The sequence below is a fragment of the Lissotriton vulgaris genome, chromosome 7 (assembly GCF_964263255.1).
Source record: "Lissotriton vulgaris chromosome 7, aLisVul1.2, whole genome shotgun sequence".
Classification (NCBI taxonomy): Eukaryota; Metazoa; Chordata; class Amphibia; order Caudata; family Salamandridae; genus Lissotriton; species Lissotriton vulgaris.
In genome coordinates, this window is record NC_141695.1 from 178622860 (window position 1) to 178647510 (window position 24651).

Below are 24651 nucleotides of genomic sequence, written 5' to 3' on the forward strand. Positions count from 1 at the left end.
CGCAGATAACAGATTCCTTAGATAAAATTATTCCTTTAAGGAAAGTGAAGGATAGATCTAAACGTTCTGCTCCCTGGTATTCCAAGGAATTATGCCAGCTGAAATTGTGCTGTAGACAAGCTGAAAGAACCTGGAGGAAGCACTATACTGAGTCGGATAAAACTCATCTAAAGCAGTCGCTCCAGGTCTGCAAAGCACAGATCAAAAGCGCCAAAGCTAAGTACTTAGAGGACATGTTACTTCAGTCGGCTAATAAGTCCCAAACCCTTTTTAGGTCTCCTGGCGTTTAACAGCGCGTCAGCGCTGTGTCCGCCAGGAGTTCTTTTGTTGTTGACTATGCTTCCCAGGAGACAGCACGGCCGCGCGCAAAGGCGATCGGCGTAGGCCACGCGCGCGCGAACACGCTCAGCTGCCGTCTCCTGGGAAGCTCCAACACCCTATGCGCATGCGCATACGCAGAGACACACACACACACACACACGAGCGCCCATGCACGCATGCACCCCCACATAAAGAGAACTCACCCCTGCTGTCGCATACACGCATACACACACACACACACACACACACACACACACGTGCATCAAGCGCCCCCGCCCCCCCCGCCGCCGCCACTTACCGCTACTCCGGTCTTCAGCTGCCACCGCGGGGCTCTCTCTAGGGCATGGGCTTCTCTCCGTGGGCGCGGCTTCTCTCTGTGGGCGGTTCGATCCCCGGCCCCTCCTCCTCACACGTGGGTGTCCTCCCTGACGGTTGCATGCGTCAGTAATACCATGTGACCCCAAGGCAGCCACGTACAGCAACGAGAGGGGGCCCACTCCCGACAGGACCCCCAGGTGCCTGTGCTACGGCTCCCTACAGCATTTTAAAGGCGGCGAGAGGACGCCGCGCGAACCTGCACCGAGATATGGAGATACTGAGACAGGAAACAAACCAAACGTTTCCACCGAAATTTGTACAGACTGGAGCAGTGCGTAGGTTTCAGTGCACGCGCGTGTGTGTAAATAAGTGCGAAGTGGGGATGGGCAGGCCATTTTACAAGCATGCAAAACACACTTTGACGTAAAGGCTCTAGGTTCTGTAATAACTACCTTCAAGGTTGAAGCAGATGGTTATGAAGCCGGGCTACGGGGTTCGAGTCCTGGCAACGGCTCAAACACCCTGCAGCGCCAAAGCGAGGCCAGGCGGGGTGCCGGGGGAGGGTGGGCTTAAGTACGGGGAGCCGGGCTCGGGGGAGGCCTTATTTGGGTTCAGGACAGGCCCACCTGCGAGGAGTCACGGCCTAGACGCTTCCAGTTCCGTTCATCCGGTGCACCCTGCAAGGAGGGGCACGAGGCGCCGCGATGTCCGCCTCTGAGCTCTACAGCAAGGTAAGGCCTGCACCTTTAACATGCACAGGGGGCCCGGCTTGGGGTGAGGCTGGGAGTGATGGGGTGTTGTTGAAAGTGGTTAACTGTCTCGAAAGAGCACGTAGACCTTCATAGCTGCCAACGTTTCAGATTGCTATGTGTGGCGTTTTCATAATTTATGTGTAATTATGAGTGACATTTCAGCGGTTATGAGTGATACTTTTTCGGAAGCAAAATCAAGCAATAAAGTCTGGGAAGTCATACATATCTGCAACCTGAAGCCCTACTGCCCTCCTAAACTGATCGTACTGTTAATAAGAAACGAGGACTCCAATGTGCACCCCTCTCATTGAAAGTCCACCCTGCACCACTGCAAACAAAAGAACGTTTCTGCAAATGTCAGCAAAGTCAGTTATTGTAGTAGGGTCAGTTAGAAAACCTGCGCAGTGTGCCTGCCACTTGCTCACCTCGAGTAGAGAAAATATCATAATGACTGCAATACTAGGGGGTACTGAATGTAGCCGAGGTTCAGATTCCATTTGCCATATTTTTGTGTACCGCTTTATTTTCTTCTGCTTTACCTGATGTCTTTCTTGACTGCTCGGCCGCTTCCCGGGTGAACTCTTAGAGGACGAGGCAGGCCGCGGTGGTGCAAGAGGCGGCATGCTCGTCACCTCAGCTACCCGGACCTCATGTAATAACCACCTGCTCCTGCAGTCCCTCTGACATGACTGTAGGGCCCGCATCACCATCCAGTGACCGCTGGATCCAGGAGGCGCCAACGTTACCCCTTAAAGCACAACTCCTGGAAGCCTACTGTACACCTACCTGTTCACGAGCCACCATATTGCAGTGCTGATGTGTTTTAAAATGAAGTTAAAGTGCAATCTGGATTTGTAATGAAAGCATCTGATAACTCGCTGTGGGGGAATTAGTGGGAATTACTACGGTCAATGTTTCTGATTTTACTGCATAGGCTGCATACAGTACATGTATTTTCCCCCATCATTTTGCATGCAGTAACATTTAAATTGCTTAATATTTGAAGGGAAAATGATGGCTTATTCTCACAGCAAACTGGATATTGTTGGATGTTTGTGTCCCTGGTGCCGTTTTAAGAAGTGTAAATGTTCCAGATGCCAGGATCCTACCAACTCTGTTTTGAATCCAATGAGTGCACTTTAGCTGTGGCCCTTCGTTTAAGCCTTTCCCCCATATGTTGCTAGCACAGAGTGGAAAAATCAGGCGGGTGTCTTCATGGGTCGTTTTTAAAATAGTTTGCTTGGCAAAGTTCAAAGAAGAGGTTGTGAAAATGAATTTTGCCTTTTTTTCCTTCAAATTTCCCTACTCATGTCATGCCAATCAGGACAGTTTGCCCATTACCAGACTTCCTCATGTCATGCCAACCAAGACAGTTTGCCCATTACCAGACTTATTGTGATATGCAGAGACAGTAGCGTAGGAAGGTGCAGGCTGCCCCCGGGGTCATCACTGTGTGTGAATAATAACCGCTGTGAGGCCGTGCATGAGGTGCATCATCAGAGCTGTGTGAATAATAACAGCTGTGAGCCCCGTGCTGAGGTGCATCATCAGAGCTGTGTGAATAATAGCTGTAAGCCCGTGCCAGAGGTGCATCATCAGAGCTGTGTGAATAATAACAGCTGTGAGCCTGTGCCTAAGGTGCATCATCAGAGCTGTGTGAATAATAACAGCTATGAGCCCGTGCGTGAGGTGCATCATCAGAGCTGTGTGCATAATAATAGCTGTAAGCCCGTGCCAGAGGTGCATCATCAGAGCTGTGTGAATAATAACAGCTGTGAGCCCGTGCCTGAGGTGCATCATCAGAGCTGTGTGAATAATAACTGTCAGCCCCGTGCGTGAGGTGCATCATCAGAGCTGTGTGAATAATAACATCTGTGAGCCCGTACCTGAGGTGCATCAGAGCTGTGTGAATAATAACTGTGTCAGCCCCGTGTGTGAGGTGCATCATCCACATTGCTCAGGTCACCCAAATTCCTGCACTCTCTACCACACTGCTTTCAAGAACGCCTAAGGGTATACGTAGCGCTTTACAAGTGTCAAAAATAAATAAATAAATAAACACCATACTCTTGCACACACTCACACTGCTTACCAATTCAAAGTGTGCTAAAAATTTGATGCAACGCATTGTCATACACAATGCCAATAACTCAAACTTTAATGCTGGGAGACCTATTGCATTGTAAATGCTTGTTAAAATTGTTAACAATCTTTCTAACCCTGCATGTGCCATTAATTGTATTCCGGCCTCATAGGCACTATGTGATTCTCTGGCTTCTACTTTTGAGGACAAGATCACTTCCATTTTAACTGGACTTTCTGCACCAAGTGGTCTCAACACTCAGGCTACTGCAGGGCCATCACCTGCACGGACACCATCTGTTAGGGGGGAACGTACTGTGCTCACTGTGCTGTCTAGTTTTACTCCCCCTTCATATGAGGATTTTTGTAGTATGGCTAACAGTGTGTCATCTGGCTCCCCACTTGATCCGCTACCCCACAAGTTTTGGAAGTTGTTTCAGACAGAGCTTTTCCTTCTTTTATACTAGAGCTGTTGCCAGTCTCTAAGAACTGCCACTGTTCCTGAAAGCTGGAAACTGGCAGTGGTATCACCACTATTAAAAAAAACACTCTGGACCCTCTCTGCCCTGCAAACTATAGACCCATTTCTTTATTGCCTTTCCCAATCAAAATTCTGGAAATATTTGTAACTAAGTCTCTCTCCTACTTCATTGAGGGGAATGCCTGCCTAGATGTTCCCCAGTTCGGTTTTCGACCAGCACATGGTACAGAATCTGCGCTGGTAGTTGTTCTGGATGGCCTACGTTCGTGAGTCGACAGTGGTCGAGTGGCATTTTTGGTTCTGCTCGACATTTCGGCCGCGTTCGACACCGTGAACCATTCTATACTGAACAGGAGACTGGAGGACAGTAGGGTGGTTGGTACAGCTCAGGACTGGCTAGTCTCCTACCTCCATAACAGACGCCAAGTAGTGACTCTGCCCCCTTCCATGTCTGATAATAGAATGGTAGGTCAAGGTGTCCCTCAGGGCTCAGCCATCAGCCCCATCTTGTTTAATCTCTACCTCTCCCCCCTGCTCAAGTTGAATAAATCTTTTGGTATCACGGTAATAAACTACGCAGATGACACGCAACTTATTTTCTCTCTTGAGGGTAAGTATGCTGTCTCTACCGAGACCTTCCACCGTTGCATGTTGGCCACGGCGGGCTGGCTGAGGGAAAATTCCCTCCAGTTTAATGGATCTAAGACAGAGGTCTTATACTGTTCACTAGATAAAATCCCGCGCCCTCTGCCCGACGATTTCTGGCCCTCTACCACTGAGTCAGCTGGCTATGCTCGCAATATGGGTGTAATTTTTGGTCCCCATCTACAATTAGATGCTCATGTAAATAAGACTATTGGCACCTGTATTATGCTGCTAAGAATGCTGCGTAAAACTTTCTCCATGTTACCTTTGCTGGCGAGACCTAAGGTAGTGCGCAGTATCATACTCAGTAGGTTAGACTACTGTAACGCACTACTTCTAGGAGGCCCTAGCTCCTTGATAAAATAACTGCAGCGGATCCAGAATATAGCAGCCAAGCTGGCTCTTTCACGTGCGCGTTCTGCATCGTCATCTTTGGCACTTAAAGACCTTCATTGGATGCCTATGCATCAGCGGATCTGCTTCAAGGCTTCCTGCATTGTCTTTAGAGTACTTCATGGATTGGGACCCATTGCTCTTCAGAACAAATATAAATGGTACTCTGCAGCTAGGCCCTTACGTTCCGCTTCTGCCTTCTTGGTTGGGGTCCCTCGCATTCAGAGGATGAGAATGGGTGGACGTTCCTTCAGCTTTACTGCCGCTAAATTGTGGAATGCTCTCCTACTCTCTAAAAGGAAGCTGAACGAGTTGCCTCACTTCAAAAAGGGTCTGAAGGCTCACCTCTTTTCTAGGGCTGTTTGATCTTCCTCTGCTTGTGTTGCGATTTTGGAGTCAAAGAGCCAGGATACCCTTTGGGTGACAGTACGCTCTATGGGCCCGATTCACAGAATGAACTTAAGACTCAATCCTAAACTTACTAATATTTTGGTATTCACAGAATGCAGTTACTACTTTTGGCATTCACAGAATGAACTTACTACTTTTGGTATTCACAGAAGTTAGGATTTTGTCTTAAGTTTGTCTTAAGACAGACTTAAGACTGACTTAAGACAGAATTAAGACAAAATCCTAACTTCTGTGAATACCAAAAGTAGTAAGTTCATTCTGTGAATGCCAAAAGTAGTAAGTGCATTCTGTGAATACCAAAATAGTAGTAAGTTTAGGATTGAGTCTTAAGTTCATTCTGTGAATCGGGCCCTATATAAGTATGCTATACATACATACATACATACAACGCCGGACCAGCATACCTCAGCAAACGACTGTCCATCTACCTCCCAAACCGCCACCCGCGCTCCGCCAACCTCGCCCTCGCTACCATACCATGCATCAGCCGAACGTCCACCAGCGGCAGATCCTTCTCTCACCTTGCCGCAAAGACGTGGAACATCCTCCCCCCATCTACGTATGACCCAGGACCTGCTGACTTTCAGGAGACGCCTCAAGATATGGCTGTTTGACCAGTAGATGCCTACCCCCCCTTAGAGCCTTGAGACCTCATGAGTGAGTAGTGATGGAGGAAGGTTCTATCAGTAGCGCGCTCTACAAATGTTCAGATTGATTGATTGATTGAAAGCAAACAGCAAAGTCGTTGTTCTCCTTTTCTTGACAGCAGGCAGCCACTGCAGGCCAACCTCAGACAGAAAACAGCACAGGGGCAGTATTCCTCCTCAGCTTCCCTGGTTCTTCTTCTTGAAAAGGTTTCCTCTTGATTTCCCAGAAGTGATCTAAAAGTCTGGGGTCTGGGCCCCTCTTTTTATACACGAAAATCCTTAGTTCTCTGAAGGTAGAGAGTGTCTGTACCCAGTTCTGTGACAGGCCACACACATCAGGGCATGTCCTACCTTTCACATGCAAAGTACCCTGCCCACAGGGGTACCTTGGGCCTACCTTAGGGGTGACTAACATGTAGAAATGGGAGGGCTTAGGGGCTGGCAAGTGTATGTACTTGCCAAGTCGACATGGCAGTCCCAGACTGCACAAAGGCTCTGCAATGGCAGGCCTGAGTCACATTTTACAAGCTGCTTCTCTGGGTGGCACAATCAGTGAAACAAGCCCATAAGCAGCCTTTGATTTACAGGCCCTGGACACACATAGGGGACTGTACTAGGGTCTGACAAGTAAATCAAATAAGCCAGTCATGGAATCACTAATCCATAACATTACTTTACAATGGGAGCACTTGTACTTTGGCAGTGAACAGCAGTGGCAAAGTGCCCAAAGCATCTAGACGAGCAAAAATGGAGTCCAACTCACAGTGAAGCATAGGAAGTAGAGGTAAAAAATGGAAGTGAGACCCACGCCAATGATACCAGGTCTAACAATTCATAATTATGGGTGTGTTTTTAATTAACCATGCAATGCATATAATGTATCTTTATACTTACAGTTCCTCAGTTCCCTCTATAGTACACTCTCAAGACTGTGCAGACAGGACCCTGCCCTGAGCAAATACAATAAATGATTATTGGTGTATATTCTCTACTGTTTCTCTGACTCTTAATTTGGCATGGAAGGCTGAGAAGTGGTCAATGGTGACACAGGTGGCCCAAATTGGGTCACTTCCATCATGGGCATACCCGTCCCCTCAGGATGACAAATGAAAAAAGAACAATTGATGGACAGAATGCTGATCAATGTCACACATTCACCCCAGTACAGAGATCTGGGCCTAAATCCATCATTGCTTTGCTACCCATGCAATTACAGTTTAAACCCAGGATATGCAAATCAGTCTTGACCGGTTCTCCATGGGAACTGTCCAACCCAAACTGCCAGGCCAGGTTATACCTGGACCAGAAACAAGCATCCTGGGACTGGTTTCTGGGCATGTTCCCTCATCAGCCAGGCTAGCTTGACCCCAGTGGCTTGGAGAGCACAGGACTCACAGCTGAGCATACCCGTCCCACTCAGGTTGACAAATGCAAAAGAACAATTGATGGACAAAATGCTGTTCAATGTCAAACATTCACCCCAGTACGGAGATCTGGGCCTAAATCCATTGTTTTTTTTTCCTCCCCATGCCTTTGCAGTTTAAACCCAGTCATATGCAAATCAGTCTTGATGCTGTTCCCCATCGGAACAGTCCAGCCCGAACTACCAGGCCAGATCCAACCTGGGCCTGAAAGAAGCATCCTGGGACCAGGTTCGGGGCATCGCCCCATCATCAGCTAGGCTAGATTGACTCCAGTGGCATCTCCCAGGACAGGTCCTACCTGGAAGGCAAACAAGCATCCTGGGACCAGTTACGGGGCATCACCCCTTATCAGCCAGGCTAGCTTGACTGGAGAACACAGGACCCATGTCTGGGCATACCCGTCCCACTCAAGGAGACAAATGCAAAATTAACAATTGATGGACAGAATGCTGATCAATTTCAAACATTCACTCCAGTACAGATATTTGGGCCTAAATATATCGTTTTTTTTTTTTTTGCTTAGCACTTTTTGCCCTCGGTCAGATGGGTATGTCCAGACGTGTGTCCCTTGCTCACCGTGCCTCTGGATTCAAGCTAGTCTTGCCATAGGTTTTTTTTCCGGAGTTGAGTAGGACTGCTATTCTTACTTTATTCATTTCACAAAGTTGGGTGGGGGTGTCTTCTTCCTCACAGAAACATTGGAGGAAGTGGGAAGGCTATCTATAGGCTGACTTATTTCCTCGTTTGTGATATTGCATGCTAGCGGTATTGGGATTTTAAAGGAAAGCTTGGGCATAGATGTTTCTCATAGGAATTATTTATCTGCCTGCTATGAATCAGAGAATTCAGTTGTTTATCATTTGCACTAAAAGGCATAGAAGGCCTTTAATATATATCAGTAGGGTGCATCTGCATCTCACCTGAGGCAGCTCTAGTGGCTGTAATCGTTCAAGAGGCTTCCTGCTGTCTCAATTGGTAAGCAAGCAGGTGGCCTGCTTTGCCCCACCCCCTCATAATGCCTCTGTTTAAGACTAAGAGAGATTTATCTGCTTGGGAAGTACATATCTTGTTGAGCATGGATTTTTTCCAGAAATGATCTTGAAGTATATTCTGCACGTTCCTAAAGTTTGGTGTGCCGCATTCGTTTGTCATTTCAGGAGGGCTCCATAATGCATTAATTCCCCTTTTAAGGTTGCTTTCCCAGCTTCCCAAAGAAGATATGAGGGGCAGCGAATGCCTGTCCTTTTCCAAGAAAGTTGTACTTAAGTTTTGCACTTTAGATTTAGCGTCTGGTGTATTATACCTGGAGGTATTCAAACACAATTAAAACATGGGGGCCTCAGCTTATCTATCCACAGCTGAAGCCTTACAACATCATGGTTAGAGGTTTAATTCAGTACTTTATCAATATAAGGCATGAGAGTGTGAGTTGATATTTACTATTTAAATCTATCCTGGTGTGAGTGTTGTGTGTCCAAGAAGTGAATGTGTAATCGTGGGTGGCAGGATACGTTAAATGCCATAGGTATATCAATACATAATCATATGCTATATCGGCAAGGATAAACCAGTCTCCCATTTGGAAATAATATAGTGATCAGATTTGTCTAATACTGGGTCCAAGATGAGGTTCCGGTCACCACTTAATAGCACTTTAGTCCTAGGCCCAATCGGAAGAATTCCATCTATGCCTTTGAGGAAAATAGCCTTATGACCTACCGGAGTGTAGATGAAATCAAGTATTATCATTTGGACTTGAATGCTGGCCTTGAGGAGTATTTATTGGTCATATGGGTTGACCCAAGTTTTGTGTACCCTCAACGGGAGCTCCTTTCTGACCAGTGTGGCTAAACCCCACCTGTGGTATGCTTTGTTTGATGAGGTGTTATCTGACAACTTTTGGACCCGGTGCTTTTGCACCTGCTGTACGATTAGAATCATGACCATGTGGACTGCAAAGTAACTGCCCATATGGCTGCCTGTTTAGTAGTAACATATAGCATAGCTCTTGTATATTGACTTTACTTTTAATGTGCAATGTTTAATACAGCCTTTGGGATTTGATCAATATGACCAAATAGATTAAGTTGAAAAAATCAATTTGATAATGTCTACAAAGTGCGATAAAGGTACTGAGGCCTGAATAGGAAATGCCACTAATGTTTTAAGGCTAAAGGATATGCTTTACACAACTAAGTATTACAAATTAGGCATTCCAGCCTCATGGAATGCTTTTCAGTGGGAAGAAATCTTGTCTTGACAGTATTTGGGGGTTTCACAGTGTGAACAGACTTGATAAAAGTATCGTAAATGTGTGCAGCCACAGAAAGTTAACAAAAAAAATACTTCCACACAAAAGAGAATTAACAAAGTCGGAGGGACCGCGTCAATCAGACTGGAGGAGGCATCGCCATCGTACACAAGAACACCATCTGCATCACGACCAGCTCCGACGACACCTTCACCGCCGCCGAACACCTCCACTTCCAGATACACACCGACCCCAAGACCACACTCAGAGGCACCCTCATCTACAGACCCCCGACAATTCAGCGAAGACATCACAGACTTCATCAGCCCGCACGCCCTCCCCTCCGCTGACTGCATCCTCCTAGGGGACCTCAACTTCCACCTGGAGAACAACAAGGACAGCAACACCACCACCCTGCTGGATAACCTCACCAACCTTGGACTCAAGCAACTGGTGAACACCCCCACCCACTACGCCGGCCACAGGCTTGACCCCGTCTTCTCCTCCAGCAAGTATATCTCCTTCAGCCACTCCACCGGACTTCATTGGACTGACCACAGCTGCGTCCACTTCAGCTTCAGAAGGACCACAACCCACCACCACCCGCAACAGGTTCCTCGCAGGAGCTGGAACAAGATCACCGCAGACCAGCTCACCACCTCCCTCAGCCAGAACCCTCCCGCCAGCACAACGGACCCCAACAAAGCAGCCAGCAACCTCACACAGTGGATCACCAACTGTGTAGATGACCTCGCACCACTGAAGACCCCTCCCAGCAGTCACAGCAGCAAGTAAGCCTCTTGGTTCACCGACGAACTTAAGAACTCCAAGAAGAACTGCCGCACCCTTGAGAAAGCCTGGCGCAACGTCCAGACCACAGACAACATGACTGCCCTCAAGCACGCCACCCCCATACACCACCAGCTGTTCCGCACCACCAAGAAGACAGCATTCAAAGAACGACTGTACAACAATGCCCACAACAGCAAGGAACTCTTCAGCATCGTCAAAGAGCTCTCCAACCCCAGCGCCGGAAACAACAACATCACTCCCTCGCAAGACCTCTGCGTCTCACTCGCCTCGTTGTTCCACCGCAAGATCGCCGAAATACACAACAGCTTCGGAGCACCAACCACGCTCCCAACCACCGAACCAAAGCCCCCCCCACCACCCTCTGCGCCTAGACCCCGGTCAGCACCGAAGACACCACGCGCACAATGAACACCATCCACTCCGGATCCCCAACCGACCCCTGCCCCCAACACGTCTTCAACAAAACCGACTCCATCATCGCACCCCAACTCCGGGACCTCATCAACGCCTCCTTCAACACCACCACCTTCCCGGAAAGCTGGAAGCACGCCAAGCACAGCGCCCTCCTGAAGAAACCAACAGCGGACCCTACCGACCTCAAGAACTTCCGCCCCATCTCGCTCCTCCCTTTTCCTTCCAAAGTCATCGAGAAGACCGTCAACAGACAGCTTGCCGCCTTCCTCAAGACGAACGGATCCCTTGACCACTCGCAGTCCGGTTTCCGAGCCAACCGCAGCACCGAGACCGCCCTCATCGCAGCCACTGGCGACATCAGATCCCTGCTCGACAACGGGGAGACAGCGGCCCTCATCCTCCTGGACCTCTCCGTAGCGTTCGACACTGTCTGCCACCGCACCCTAGTGCAGCGCCTCAGCAACATCGGAATCCAAGAGAAGGCACTGGAGTGGATCATCTCGTTCCTCGCCGGAATAATCCAGAGAATCCGCCTCCCCCCGTTCAGATCCGAGGCCACCGAAGTCATCTGCGGCGTACCGCAGGGATCATCGCTCAGCCCCACCCTCTTCAACGTCTACATGAGCCCCCTTGCAGGCATCGCACGCCAACACAACCTCAACATCATCTCCTACACCAACGACACCCAGCTGATCTTCTCCCTCACCAACGACCCCGCCGCCGCCAGAACCAACCTACACGAAGGGATGAAAGACGTCGCCGAGTGGATGAAGAACAGCCGCATGAAACTGAACTCAGGAAAGACGGTAGTCCTCATCCTGGGGTCATCGCCCTCCGCCTGGAACGACTCCTGGTGGCCCCCTGCCCTGGGCACCACTCCCAAGCCAACGGACCACACACGTAACCTGGGCTTCCTCCTGGACTCCTCCCTCTCGATGACCAGACAAGTCAACGCAGTCTCATCATCGTGCTTCAACACCCTGCGCATGCTCCGAAAGATCTTCAGAAGGATCGCTACCGAAACCAGGAAGACGGTCACCCAGGCACTCGTCACCAGCCGACTGGACTACGGAAACACCCTCTACGCCGGAACCACAGCCAAACTTCAGAAAAGACTCCAACGCATCCAGAACGCCTCCGCACGACTCGTCCTGGACATCCCCCAACACAGCCACATCTCCGGCCACCTGAGAGATCTGCACTGGCTCCCCGTCAGCAAGAAGATCACGTTCAGACTCCTCACCCACGCACACAAGGCCCTCCACAACCTGGGCCCCAAGTACCTCAACAACCGCCTAACCTTCTACACGCCCACCTGCCAGCTACGGTCAACCAGCCTCGCCCTCACCGCCGTTCCACACGTCCGCAGAGCCACCGCTGGAGGAAGATCCTTCTCCTACCTGGCAGCCAAGACGTGGAACTCCCTCCCCATCCACCTTCGGCTAACCCAGGACCATCTCTCCTTCAGGAAGCAACTCAAGACCTGGCTTTTCAAGCAGTAACGGACGTCTCTCCCCCAGCGCCTTGAGACCCTTCCGGGTGAGTAGCGCGCTATACAAATGTCATGATTGATTGATTGATTGATTGATTGATTTGGCTTTGGGAACTGATAAGAGCATCCTTTTAATATGTTTTAAATACAAGAGATTTCACTGTGCAGGAAAAACCAAAAAAATAACTACTCTTCTTTTAACTTTCTGGTCCTTTGAATGGACTTTCAGAGGCCTGCCTGCTCCTGCGGCCTGCTGGGTAGTTTGAAACACTGCTTCGCTGCACCTAGAAGGACTGCTTTTCTGCCTGGAAGCTGCTTTAAATTCTTAGATGCCTGCCCTGCTACTTGATCCATGTTTCATCACTCAGGACCACCAGAGTGACTCCAAGGGCTAGTTGGCTGGCCTCCTGACCAGAGCCTCAGAGACACAAAAGGCTCCAAACTTAAACCTGCATTTGGATCCAGCCTGAGTGAGTCCTAAGCCTCAAAGTGTTACCCCGCTAGTCCTGGACTCTTGGGGGTTGCGCTAAAGGTACCCAGATAGCCAAAAGACAAAACTTGGGACTAAGCATTTTTGGCTAAAAAATGCTTGAGAACCAAGAGAAAACCAGGACCAACCAGCTCATCTATCCACCCAAGGTGCATCGCCAGTCGGCCTGACTTCACAACCATCCTCCGATAAAGGGTATCCTGCCTTCTAGAACGTCAGTTGGCTTGAGCCTCCAGCTTCATCATACTGCAAATTTTTGACTTCCAAAAAAGAGACTAAGTCTGAACGTAGTAATCTTTACTGCAACTTCATCCAGCGCCATGAATCCTTATGATTGCACGCTAATATCAATGCCAATGAAAGTATTGACAAAGCCAACAGCTCATACTTTTACAGGTGAGTCTTAACAGCTTTGTCCCTGCATGTTATTTTAAAGGTGTCAGGGACTAAAGTGTCAATTTGCTCAGCTGCAAGTAATGAGTAAATCAAAGATTTCCATTGCCTTAGGCTTCCATTGAACCCTTTTGTCCTCTTTAAATTAAAACAGATAGCTTGATTGTAATACTCCATGAACCCAGGTCTGTATCAGTAAGGGGTGCTGTCTTTAGTTGCTACTAGTATTCCTATTTCTATGTAGTCTCTGTACATATAGTATGCATATCAGTTTGGCCAGTTTGTATATGTTTGAAGTGGACATTATGCACAAGTTGCCTATTTACAGAAAACATTTTGGCGAACTCAAAGAGCAGTAATCTGTGAGTATTCTCTTGCACACTCTTGCTATGAATGAAAGAAGAGAATTTTATCTAGCGAAACGTCTGCTTCATAAGAAGTGTTCTTGCACTTCAATGGTAATGGAACTAGGAACAGAATTACACTTCAGAAAACAGAAAGATCTTCAGCTGGGCCTTAGACTATCATTAGCGATGTTGCAGTGGTAGAGCATTCCAAAGAGTGAAAGCAACAAAAAAAAGATCTGCCACCAGATCTAGATTTCTGCTCTTTAGGGTCACAGAGTAGATTATGATATGCAGAGCAGAGAGCCCTGGAAGGTCAATATTTTTTTAGCTTCTCTTAGGTGTGCCTGGTGCATTTCTGATAGAATGCTCTCTGAGTAACCTTAAGTGTTTAAATTGGGTTCTTGATTTAACCGGTAGTCAATGAAGTTGCTTCAAGCCTTGCCTAATAGAGTGTCTTTTTGGAATTCTCAGTGGAAGCCGAGCTGAAGCATTGTGGGCACGTAGAAGCTGCGTGAGCAGGTCCTGAGGAGCACCCAGATAGAGGACATTAGCATAATCTAATCTGGAAGCTATTAATGCATGTACAATACCCTTCTGGCTAGCTTGGGGGAGGTATTTTAAAAACGCTCGTAACATTTAAAAACCCCAAAACAGGTGTGTTGGAAGCTGGCTCTGAATATACTGTACCAAAGTGAGGTATAGTATGCACAGAGTCCAGTGGAACCCCAAAGGTAGGCAGAGGTAAAGTTAGATAGCACCTCACTCTCTCTTTGTGGTAGTGTGGTTGAGCAGTAAGGCAGTATCAGAGGACAGAGTTAAGCATTTGTTGTGCACGCTCAGTCAGCAAATGAATTCACACACTCAAAGACTGAACTTCAGACCAATTGCTTTTGTATAAAAAATATTCATTTTCATTTTTTTTTCCTAGACCCAAGCAAGCCTGGCACAGGTAAGTGCTAAATACTGTGCAATAAATAAAAAATTGTAATACAGTTTGGATTGGTAATTGTATATGCACTTTGTTTTCAGAGGAATACAATACTTTGTAAATACAGTACATGTCGTATCGTTGGACCCTAATGATGACAGGACGCGGTTACAGCTTGTAAGGTACCTTTATTAGTTATCTTGGTACAGCGCATGTGGCCATCTGCTTCCTTCCCCGATGCCCATCTTCCTGTGTGTGTGTGTCCCCTCCCCTGACCGGAAGTGGTGTCCGTTGTCCCTTGCCCTTTGTCTCCTGCCCAGGGTCCTAGTGTCCGCTTGTCTGGGCATGACATCTCCGCCCCTGTTGTAAAACAAATGTTTCAAAGAAAGAGAGAGAGAGAGAGAGAGAGAGAGAGAGAGAGAGGGAGAGAGAGAGAGAGATATTTTACATCTCTTCAATCAGTCTCTGTGGTTTCTTGCACTCCCTTCTCGGCCGTGTCTCTCTGTTCCCCACTGGTGCCTCTTCCTCCTGTTTTACGGGTGCCTGCTGTACTTCTTCTTTTGTCTTTAGTTCTTTGAAATGAGATCTGTTCCTCGTGATGTGATATCGCCTTGCTGATGCTGTTATCATTGGTCCCCTCACTTCCGTCACGGTCAGAGGATCCTTTGAGAACGCGCTGTCTGACTTCACCAGCACCACCACCGTGTCTCCTCTTTTATTTTAATTTTAGTGGCGTGCCTCCTCCACTCAGCGTACTCCTATATTTTTGCCTTTGCTTCTTCGTCTTTGATAGCCATGTCGCTGCGCTCCACACTTGTCATTGCTTCCACTTGCAGTAGTCTGGTCCGGCTAGAGCGCCCCAGCACCAGTTCTGCGGGACACCTGCCTGTGGAGCTGTGAGGAGTATTCCGGTAATCCCTCAGGACTTGACATAGGGCTTGCCCTATCGAAATCTGGGTGATCTTTGCTAGCTGTATTGCCTTTTTGATCGATCCCATGAATCGTTCGGCCATCCCATTTGCTTGTGGCCACAGAGGTGTTATTCTCCGATGATGGATCCCTAGGTATTCCATGAATCGTGTGAACTCTTCGCCTGAGAATGGCGGACCATTGTCCATTTTTAATGTCTGTGGGGAGCCCCATGCTGCAAAAACATTGTCCATGACCAATAACGTTGCGGTTGCCGATGTTGACGCTACCTGTCTTACAATTGGAAACCTGGAGAACTCATCTATTATCACCAGTAGGTAATTTCCGGTCTCCAGGGGCCCATAGAAATCAGCAGCCAGTTATGTCCACACTGCCCTCGGGAGTTCAGACATCTGAAGTGGCTCCGGCTTGGACGGCGGCCCCGTCACTTGACAGACGTGGCAATGCATGACAGCTGCTTCGACCATGCTGTCAAGTCCAGGGAACCATACCTTTTCTCGTAGCATTTTCTTGGTTGCTACCATTCCTCGATGTGACTCATGAGCAAGTTCTACCGTCTGTCTCCGCAGTGTTTGGGGCATCACTACTCTGGTGCCTCTCATCGTGATTCCATTTTCACTTTCTGATAGCTCTTCATGGATTTTCTTGAACGCCAGAAGTTCCTCTCTTATTACTCCTTCTTCAAGGATGCTGTTGTTGTTCAAGTGCCTCCGCCTTCGTTGTCTCGTCACCTTCTGTATTGCTCGCATGGTGGGGTCTTGTTTCGTCTCCCGTTCCAGTTCTTCCATTGTTATAGATGCCGGTATGTTGTGCCTCAGCACGAAGTTTAGGTATTCCTCCGCCATTGTGGTCGCCTCCACTGCATGTGGAAGGGTGTTTCTTGACGTATAGTCAGCCGGGTTATGTTCCTTTGCCGGCTTGTGCATTATTTTGAAATTGTAGTCCATTAGCCGTATCCCCCACCTCTCTATCCGGGGAGGTATTTTTGCCTTCGGGTTTCCATAAATTGTTATCAGTGCTTGGTGATCTGTTATTATGGTGAACGGTTTTCCATAGATAAACATGTGATAGTGTTCACATGCCCATACTACCGCCAGACTTTTTTTTTTAGGTTGGGAATATGCTTTTTCGACATCTGATAGGCTTTTACTTCCATATGCCACTACGCATCTTGGCGAGTCTTTGCCTGGTCTGTATTGTGCCAGTATGGCCCCCAGGCCCACTGGGCTGGCATCTACTTCAGTGCATAGCAGCGGGTCAAAATACGCCAGGTGATCCACTGACGTCACATCATATCTTATCTCTTTGAAAGGTCTGCTGCAATATTCAGTCGACGTGAAGCTCTGGCCCTGTTTTGTCAGCTCTCTCAGAGGTGCACTCACGGTGTCAAAGTCTTTGATATATCTTGCACAGTAGCTAGCGAGGCTGAGGAATGACCTCACTGCGATGTCACCTGGCTGTTTTGCTCTTTCCAGCGTGTCCACTTTGCTGCGATCTGGCCGCATTTCTTTCTTGGAGAAGATGTGGCCAAAGAATACTAGTTTGTCTCGCCCTAGTTCACATTTGTCTTCATTTAGGGTCAACCCCGCTTGTTCCAGCTGGGAGCACACTTCTCGCAGTGCCTTGCCATGCTCCTCGTCCGACTTCCCAAAAAGCAGAATATCATCACTGTAGTTGAGGCTATTTTTCACCAGCCTTATCACTTGCCTGATTGTTTCCTGAAAGATATCAGCCGCGGACGATATTCCAAAACTCAGCCGTTTGTATCGGAACAGGCTTAGGTGCGTGGAAAATGTTGTTATGTATCTGGACTGAGGGGGGAGCTCTAGCTGGTGATACCCCTTGCACAAGTATAGTTTTGAGAAGCGTTATGTGCCGGTTAGGCAGTTGATCATATCGTCAAGGTGAGGTCCAGGGTGTCTCTCGCGTTCGATAGCTGTGTTTGGTATTCTCATGTCAACACAGATTCTTATTTTGGACGTGTCTTTCTTCAGTACAGCCACTATTGGTGACACCCAGGGCGTCGGTCCGTCTGCCGGTTCTATAATTTCCTGCTTGAGCAGCGCTTCCAGCTCTTTTTCCACTTGCGGTTGTAGGTGTATTGGCACTCGCCGGTGGTGCTGGGCTACCGGTTTCACCGCTTCATCGATGTGCAGCATTATTTGACGTTCCCTTAGTTTCCCTAGTCCTTGCAGTAGCTTGGGGTATTCTTTTAAGATGCTTTTCTTCTCTGACATGTTGTATGTCATTTCAAGGAGGCCCATTATCTGTCCTGTGACGTTGCTTAGTAAACACGGTGCTGGAATGTCACCCTTCAACACGTGAATCTCTTCCTTTATCGTTTGCCATTTGTACCTCAGGTTCTCTGTAAATTTTCCCATGTTGGCCACTGGTTTTCTTGATCCCCAGGTAAATACTTCAACTTTGGACGGCTTTAATGCCGGTTTCACCTCCATCTTTTCATATTCCGACACGCACATGATGCTACATGTCGCGCCGCTGCCCAGAACAAACCTTGCTTTGTGTGGTCCTACTCCCATAGTTACTGACTCCGTTTTCTTTATCGTGTTTTTGTCCACTAGGCAGATGCTTTCTTTGTTTCCACTTTCATCAGGGGACATGACAGTGGCATCCGTCATAGGTAAAGTCGATCTACTTTTTCCTCTTCCCTTTCTTCTCCTGACTCTATCGAGGAGCTTCTGTTCGCTGTCTCGATATGCCTGACGTGTCTGTTCGTCGTTGTTCGCGGTCTTCCCGCCCTTCCTCTTTCATTTCTGAATTGCAGTCCTTGGCATACGCTGGCAAAGTGGTTGGTTCGATTGCATTTTCTGCATGTTTGCCCAAATGTCGGGCACGTGCCCCTGTGTGGAAACTCAAGTCCACATCTGTAGCAAGTTGATTCAGGTTGTTTCCGTGTCACCTGTTCGTTTTGCCCCTTTTTCCAGCTACTTGTGCGGTTGCCGTACGTCATGCAGTGGATTGTTCAACTCGCCGTTCCTTTCGTTCCATTTCCTTTGCTTGTACTGTTGCTCTTCCCTCTGCTTGTGCTAGTGACAGGATATTTTCCAGAGATGTCGGTTCCTTCAGAATTCTTGCTCCGAATTCCGTGTCGCAGCATCCCTCTATGATGCGCAGGCAAATTGCTTGTTCGTTGTCGAATTTATCAAACTCGCAGTGAGTCACTAGCTTCCGCAGATGCGTTGCAAAGTCGTCCAGCGATTCGTCCGTGTGCTGAAACGCAATTGTGAAAGTGTAGCGCTCAAATCGATGTTTCTCTGCAGGTCAAATTTGTTCGTTAGGCACTTTATTCGATTTTTGTACGTGGAAGTCTCTGCCACTGGTAGGGTCACTAGTAGATCCACTACTTCATCACCTACTTGGTTGAGGAATAGGCCCAGTTGTTTAGCCTCTGTCACATCTGTCGCTTCTATGTATCTTTCAAATCTTCTTATCCATTTCTCCCTTCGTAGACCCACTTGTGGCTCGGACAGGTTGAATGGCAGTGGTCTGCGATATTGGGCGCTTTGCCTTTCGCTCCTCTGTTCTGTAATTTTGCTCTTCTTAGGTGCTCTTTGTTGCACTCTTTCACTATTGTTCTCTCTGTTTTTCTTTTCTTTATATTATATTTTCTTTTTCTTTATCTTTTTCTTTTTATATTTATTGTTTCCCTTTAGGGTGCCTTTCTTTTCCTTTCTCTGTGTTCAATCACACCCTATATGTCCTTTTTTCTCTTGATATGGCATTTGCCTTGCCATATGCCTGTTTCTTTTTTTTTCTCTGGTGCTCTTTCTGGCACTTTTGATGCTTTTTCCTTTTTTGCCTGACTTAACAATGGCCGCTGCGCTGTTCTGCGCTCTTATTGGTCCAAATGCCTGACTTTAAGATGGCTGCCAGTGATCTCATGAGACTTCCTGACCAATCGGGGCGCTGCCTGACTTAAAGATGGTCACCCGATCTCTTCTGATGCTGATTGGCCCTGGCCGCCTGATTGTAAAATGGCCACCGGTATTCGCGCGAGAGTTCGCGCTCAGCTCTCTTCGTGAGCGCTCTTACCCTGGTCTTTTCAATCGTCTCACCACGCTGCCACGTTGCTTCTGTGCTTTCTTCGTGGTGGTCAGGGTGGGCTCCCGCGTCACTTCCTTTGCTCCCATGCGACCCAGGGTGGGCTCCTGGTCTCGGTGAGGTTGGCGATCATTCGTCAACATTGTGGCATTCAATACGATCCTTTCTACATCGTCTCGTCGCCAGTTGTCGTATCGTTGGACCCCAATGATGACAAGACGCGGTTACAGCTTGTAAGGTACCTTTATTAGTTATCTTGGTACAGCGCATGTGGTCATCTGCTTCCTTCCCCGATGCCCATCATCCTGTGTGTGTGTCCCCCTTCCCCTGACCGGAAGTGGTGTCCCTTGCCCTTTGTCTCCTACCCAGGGTCCTAGTGTCCGCTTGTCTGGGCATGACATCACATAGACTTGAAGAGGCTTTGCAGTCAAATTACAGGTACGTTACTTTTGAGATTACTTTTCTTACTTAGAGTAGTATACCTGGATACTACTCTGGGACATTTCCTGTAAACAGGCAAGTAAAATCGTTTTTGTTAGGTGAGTGCAATTTTTCAGAATTTCTTAATGTTTTCAAACTCCACACAGAAACTTTTCCAAGAAAAACAGTCAAATGTTATCCTATGGAGGAAAATAGTGTTATTGGTTAAAGGTAAGTATTTGGTAGTGGGAGATGAGGTTCTGGGGGTAGACTCAAGGTTCCCCCAGGGTCAAGGTGGCACTCTTGTTACACCCTAAGTGGCACTAAGGCGGCCGGGTGCAGAGTGCTGAGGCCCAATGTTATTCAATGGGGAATAGGGGGCTTCCGGTTGGTGGCTGCTGACTAGCAGGCCACTTGGTTGTGGGAGTAAAGCTCCTGGACTTTAGCTCAGGAGAAATGGGGAAACAAAGTAGCACCAAAGGTGCACCCTCAGCAGCACTAGGGCGGCCGGGTGCAGGGTGCTGTTTCGACGTCGGGCATCCTGTTTTTTTCGATGGGGGACCTCCGGTTTTCAAAGGCACTGCAGGCTTGGGGACAAAGGTCTTCTGGGTGGGACCACCACTTCAAGAGGTACGTTGGGAAGTTGGGGGTTGGTTAGACACCGTCGGTTTGGCCACCGAAGGGCATGGTGCGTCGGGTGCAGGGGTGCCTTTTGGGGCCGGATCTTCTTACCAGATCCTGGATGCGGTTGGGAAGACCTTCCAGATTTAGGCTACAGGCATTGACTGGAGGCTTGAGGCAGGTCAGGGGTCACCAGATCTCAGGTCAGGATCGCTGAGGGACCTCCTAATGGTGTTTGCCCACTCAAGCTCGGGCCGTGGATAGCGGGTGCAGAGTGGTGCAGATTAGCAGAAGCTGCAGATAAACAAATCAGTGTTCACGGTAGCCAAAGTCTTTGTGGTTAAAGGCAGGCAGGTCCTCTGGGGCTTTAAAGGTTTCTGGCTGCAAGACACACTGGGATTTCGCAGGATTAGGTTTGAGGTGGAGACAGGCCGGTAGGGCTGGGGCCAAGTCAGTAGGTGTCTTCCTCTTGTTAGCTTTTGCACGGATGTTCGGTCCTTCTTCCTTCTCTTCTTTTAGGTTCTTCTTGTCTGAGGAAGCAAGGTTCAGGGGTGCCCCTAAACACTAGATTTATTGGTGTTATAGGTAGGTAAAAGGTAGGGACCAATGGGACCCTTCCCTGGGGAGGGTACACCCCCTATTATTCCACCCTCCACTGGAGGGGGGCATGAGCTCGTCCCTGGTTGGCTGAAAGATGGCAGGGACTGAGAGTTGTGCTTCATCTCGCCTCACCCACCTGAGGGGTGGAGTTGGCAGAGGTGGGCACACCACTCTTCCTCACTTGTTTTTTCCGCCGGTTCTCCGCCCAAGCGAGAGTCAGAACCAGTGGGGACCAGTTTCTGAGAGCAGCAAGAGGCCTGGGGACGCTCACAAAGGCAGTAAGCCTTTGAAGCTTCCCCTTCGTGAAGCCTGCCCATCCTGGGGGAGGAGGCCTGGCACCTCGTCCCAGGATCTTGATTGTTTCAGGCCCCAGAGAGCAACAGGCTCTCGACCCAGGGGTCCAGAAACATGTCTGGTGGTGGCAGCTGAAAGCAGCCACTCATCCTGAACACTACTGGCAACAGTATGTGTTTAATGTGCTGAGAAGTTTGATACCAAACTTCTTATTTTTTAGTGTAGCCATTATGGTACTGTGGAGTTCGTAATGACAAACTCCCAGCACTATATACTCTTAATGGCAGCACTAGTACTACACTTACACTGTCTAAGAATGGACTAAGGCACTGCAGGGGTACAGGGCTCATGCACCTGGACCTTCACCACTGGTATAGTGCACCCAGCTAGAGGGGTGACTGACCTATGTCAGGGCAGTGGGTTGCAGGCATGGCACACAGAGATGTGTTCCATGTCGACTTTTCACTTTGTTCTGCACCAAAACACGCAGCCTGTAAAGGCAGTGTGTGAGTGTAATGGTACAGGACCTCTAAGGGTGGCACAATAAATGCTGCAGCCCGTAGAGGCCTTTTCTGGTCACAGTGCCCTGGTTTCCTGTGGCACCATTTATGAGGGGGTGACCTGTGGTCAAAGATGCCAATTGGTATTAGGCTTCAATGCAGTTTTAGGGAAAGAACATATGTCCTTGGTACCTGATTAGCTGAAGCCCAGGGCACAATCAGTCAAAGCACATTATCAATTCAGGAAAAAGTGGGGGTAACCATGCAGAAAGAGGGCACTTTCTCACAAGGTGGCAGCAGTGGCCTGCACCTGGTGTTTGAAGGACCTCAAAGACCAGGTGAATGCAGTGGTCTCTTCCACCTCCAACATTCTAAAAGCTTGTAAGAATATCATGCCAGTCTTGCCTAAAGATAGCCTTCAGTTAGTTATCACTGCTTTAGTGATGTCCAGTTTGGATTATTGTACCCGTTTATATGTCAATATCCAGGAAGGACTGATAAATAAATGACAACTTTTGCAGAACACAGCGGCCAGATTGCTGACTGGCACTCCAAAACATGCCTCCATGTCAGTTGTGATGAGGAAGCTTCACTGGTTGCGGTGCGAAAATGGGTGCAGTGTAAGGCTCTGTGCACAGTACACATAGCCCTTTATAGAACCGGGCCCAACCATCTCAAAATGCAATTCCAATTATACATACCAACTAGATGTTTACGCTCTTCAGAAGCTAAACTGGTGTCTGTGCCTTTTGCTAAAAAAGCCAATTGGGGTGAAAGAGTTTTTGTGGTTGGTGCAGCCAATGCATGGAATGGCCTCCCCTTGCATCTTAGAGCCTTGCCAAGCGTGCTTGCCTTCAGAAAGGCTTTGAAGACCTAGCTCTTTTCTGTCTAGTCTCAGGTTTTTGTTTTCACCCCTTTCGCTCAGAACTCTTGTAGGACTTCATGTAGCGACAGGACACCTTCAGGTAGCAGTTCGTGCTTTAGAAATGTCAATAACATTAACATTTAACATTAACATTACCAAATATAAAGCTATATCCATGAATACCCCCAGATTCCTGACAACAGTTGAGGGGTTGGATGCTCGTCCCAGCTCAGGAGGCCAGAGTCTCAAGGCAGTGAGTGGGTAAGAAGTACCAAACATTAAGATTTCTAATTTACCAGAATTAAGTTGTAAATATCTGTTGTACATCCAGTCTTCAAGAGCAGTGAGGCAGCCCTGAAAATCGCCAACCACTGTGTCACTGAGCTGTGAAAAGCCAACATAGTGCAAATTATATGGTTTTTAGACCCCACCATTTAGCTTATTGGGGCTAGTGCAGCCATGTTAATGTTAAAGAAAGTAGAGCCTGATGCTGAATCCAGCGGGACACCACAATGTTTGAGTCTGAACTGGGAGTTGAAAGGTAATAAAACAACTGCTTGTTGCCTCTCAGATAAATAGGAGCAAACCTAACCTAAGGTTCTGCCCACTATTCCTGCCTTCTATAGTCTCTGTGCAGGACCCTTTATAGGACACAGTGTCGAATGCAGTGGATAGATCTAAAAAAATAACGACCTCTTTTCATCCCAAGTAGAGATTCCCGCAAATATATTCAGTGACCTCAAGAAGGCCTGAATCAGTGCTGAAATCTACGCGGAAGCCCGACTGAGAGGAATGAAGGATATTATTCTGCTCAATAAGCCTGGTGATTTGACAATTCACTAGGGATTCCAACATCTTCCCAAGGACAGGGAGAAGGGAGATAAGACTAGAATTGCTCAAAGAGAGCGGGTCGACAATTGACTTTTTTAGAAAGAGGCACCACAAGTGCCTTTTTCCAAATGGAAGGCACCTCACCCCATTCTAGAGATAAATTTCAAAGAGCAGTCTTCTGCAGGTTGATTGTAGTAACTGCTTTTGATAGCATATAAGGGGGACATGGATCAAGAGGAAATCCAGATTTGACTTTAAGACCTATATGTTCAGAATGTGCAAGTGTAATCTCTTCGAATGGCTCACGCAGCAGGCAATCCCTATCCTGAGAACGGTTAGAATTAGGTCCCAGAGAAAAGTGTTCCACAGACCTATTAAAATTCAAGCAATTGTTTTCCATTTTAGTGTGTAAAAATAGGGACAGGTTTTCAAAGAGCAACAGCGAGGTTGGAATGACTTATTAATGAGCCTCCGGCTGCAAGAAAACGTTAACAATTTAATAAAACGTTATTGGGGCATTTGCAGAGACAGCTATTTATTTAGCAAAATATGTCAATTTTGCCTATTTTTTACATTTGTTTGAAACTGCTTGAGAGCAATGCAATATCCCTGCTGGCTTAATGGCCAAAGCTGCCGACTTTGTAACTGGGGAACCAGGTTTGTGTTTTGGCATCAGCTCAACATCCTGTGATTCTGAGCAAATTACTGAGGGGCTGGTGTGTCACTTTTTGTGACGCAACGGCGGTGTAAAAAATGCGCCATATTGCGCCCCATTTAGAAAGTGATGCATCTAGGCAGATGTGTTACTTTGTAAACCCCTGCGCTACATTATACCTGTGTCAGGTATAATGTATGCACTGTGGGCATTCCCCGCACCCAAGCCTCGTAGAAGTGGCCCATTGAAATCAATAAGATTTCAGTGCGCC

At 47.9% G+C, this 24651-nt stretch overlaps 1 protein-coding gene and 1 pseudogene across 2 annotated transcripts in view; one reads left to right on the top strand and one right to left on the bottom strand.

Moving 5' to 3' along the window:
• The window catches only part of LOC147701133 (sialic acid-binding Ig-like lectin 13), a 559755-nt gene that overhangs the window by 120578 nt on the left and 414526 nt on the right, over positions 1 to 24651 (bottom strand). The gene's annotated exons all lie outside the window — the stretch shown is intronic.
• On the top strand, positions 734 to 862 carry LOC147701134 (small Cajal body-specific RNA 14; annotated as a pseudogene).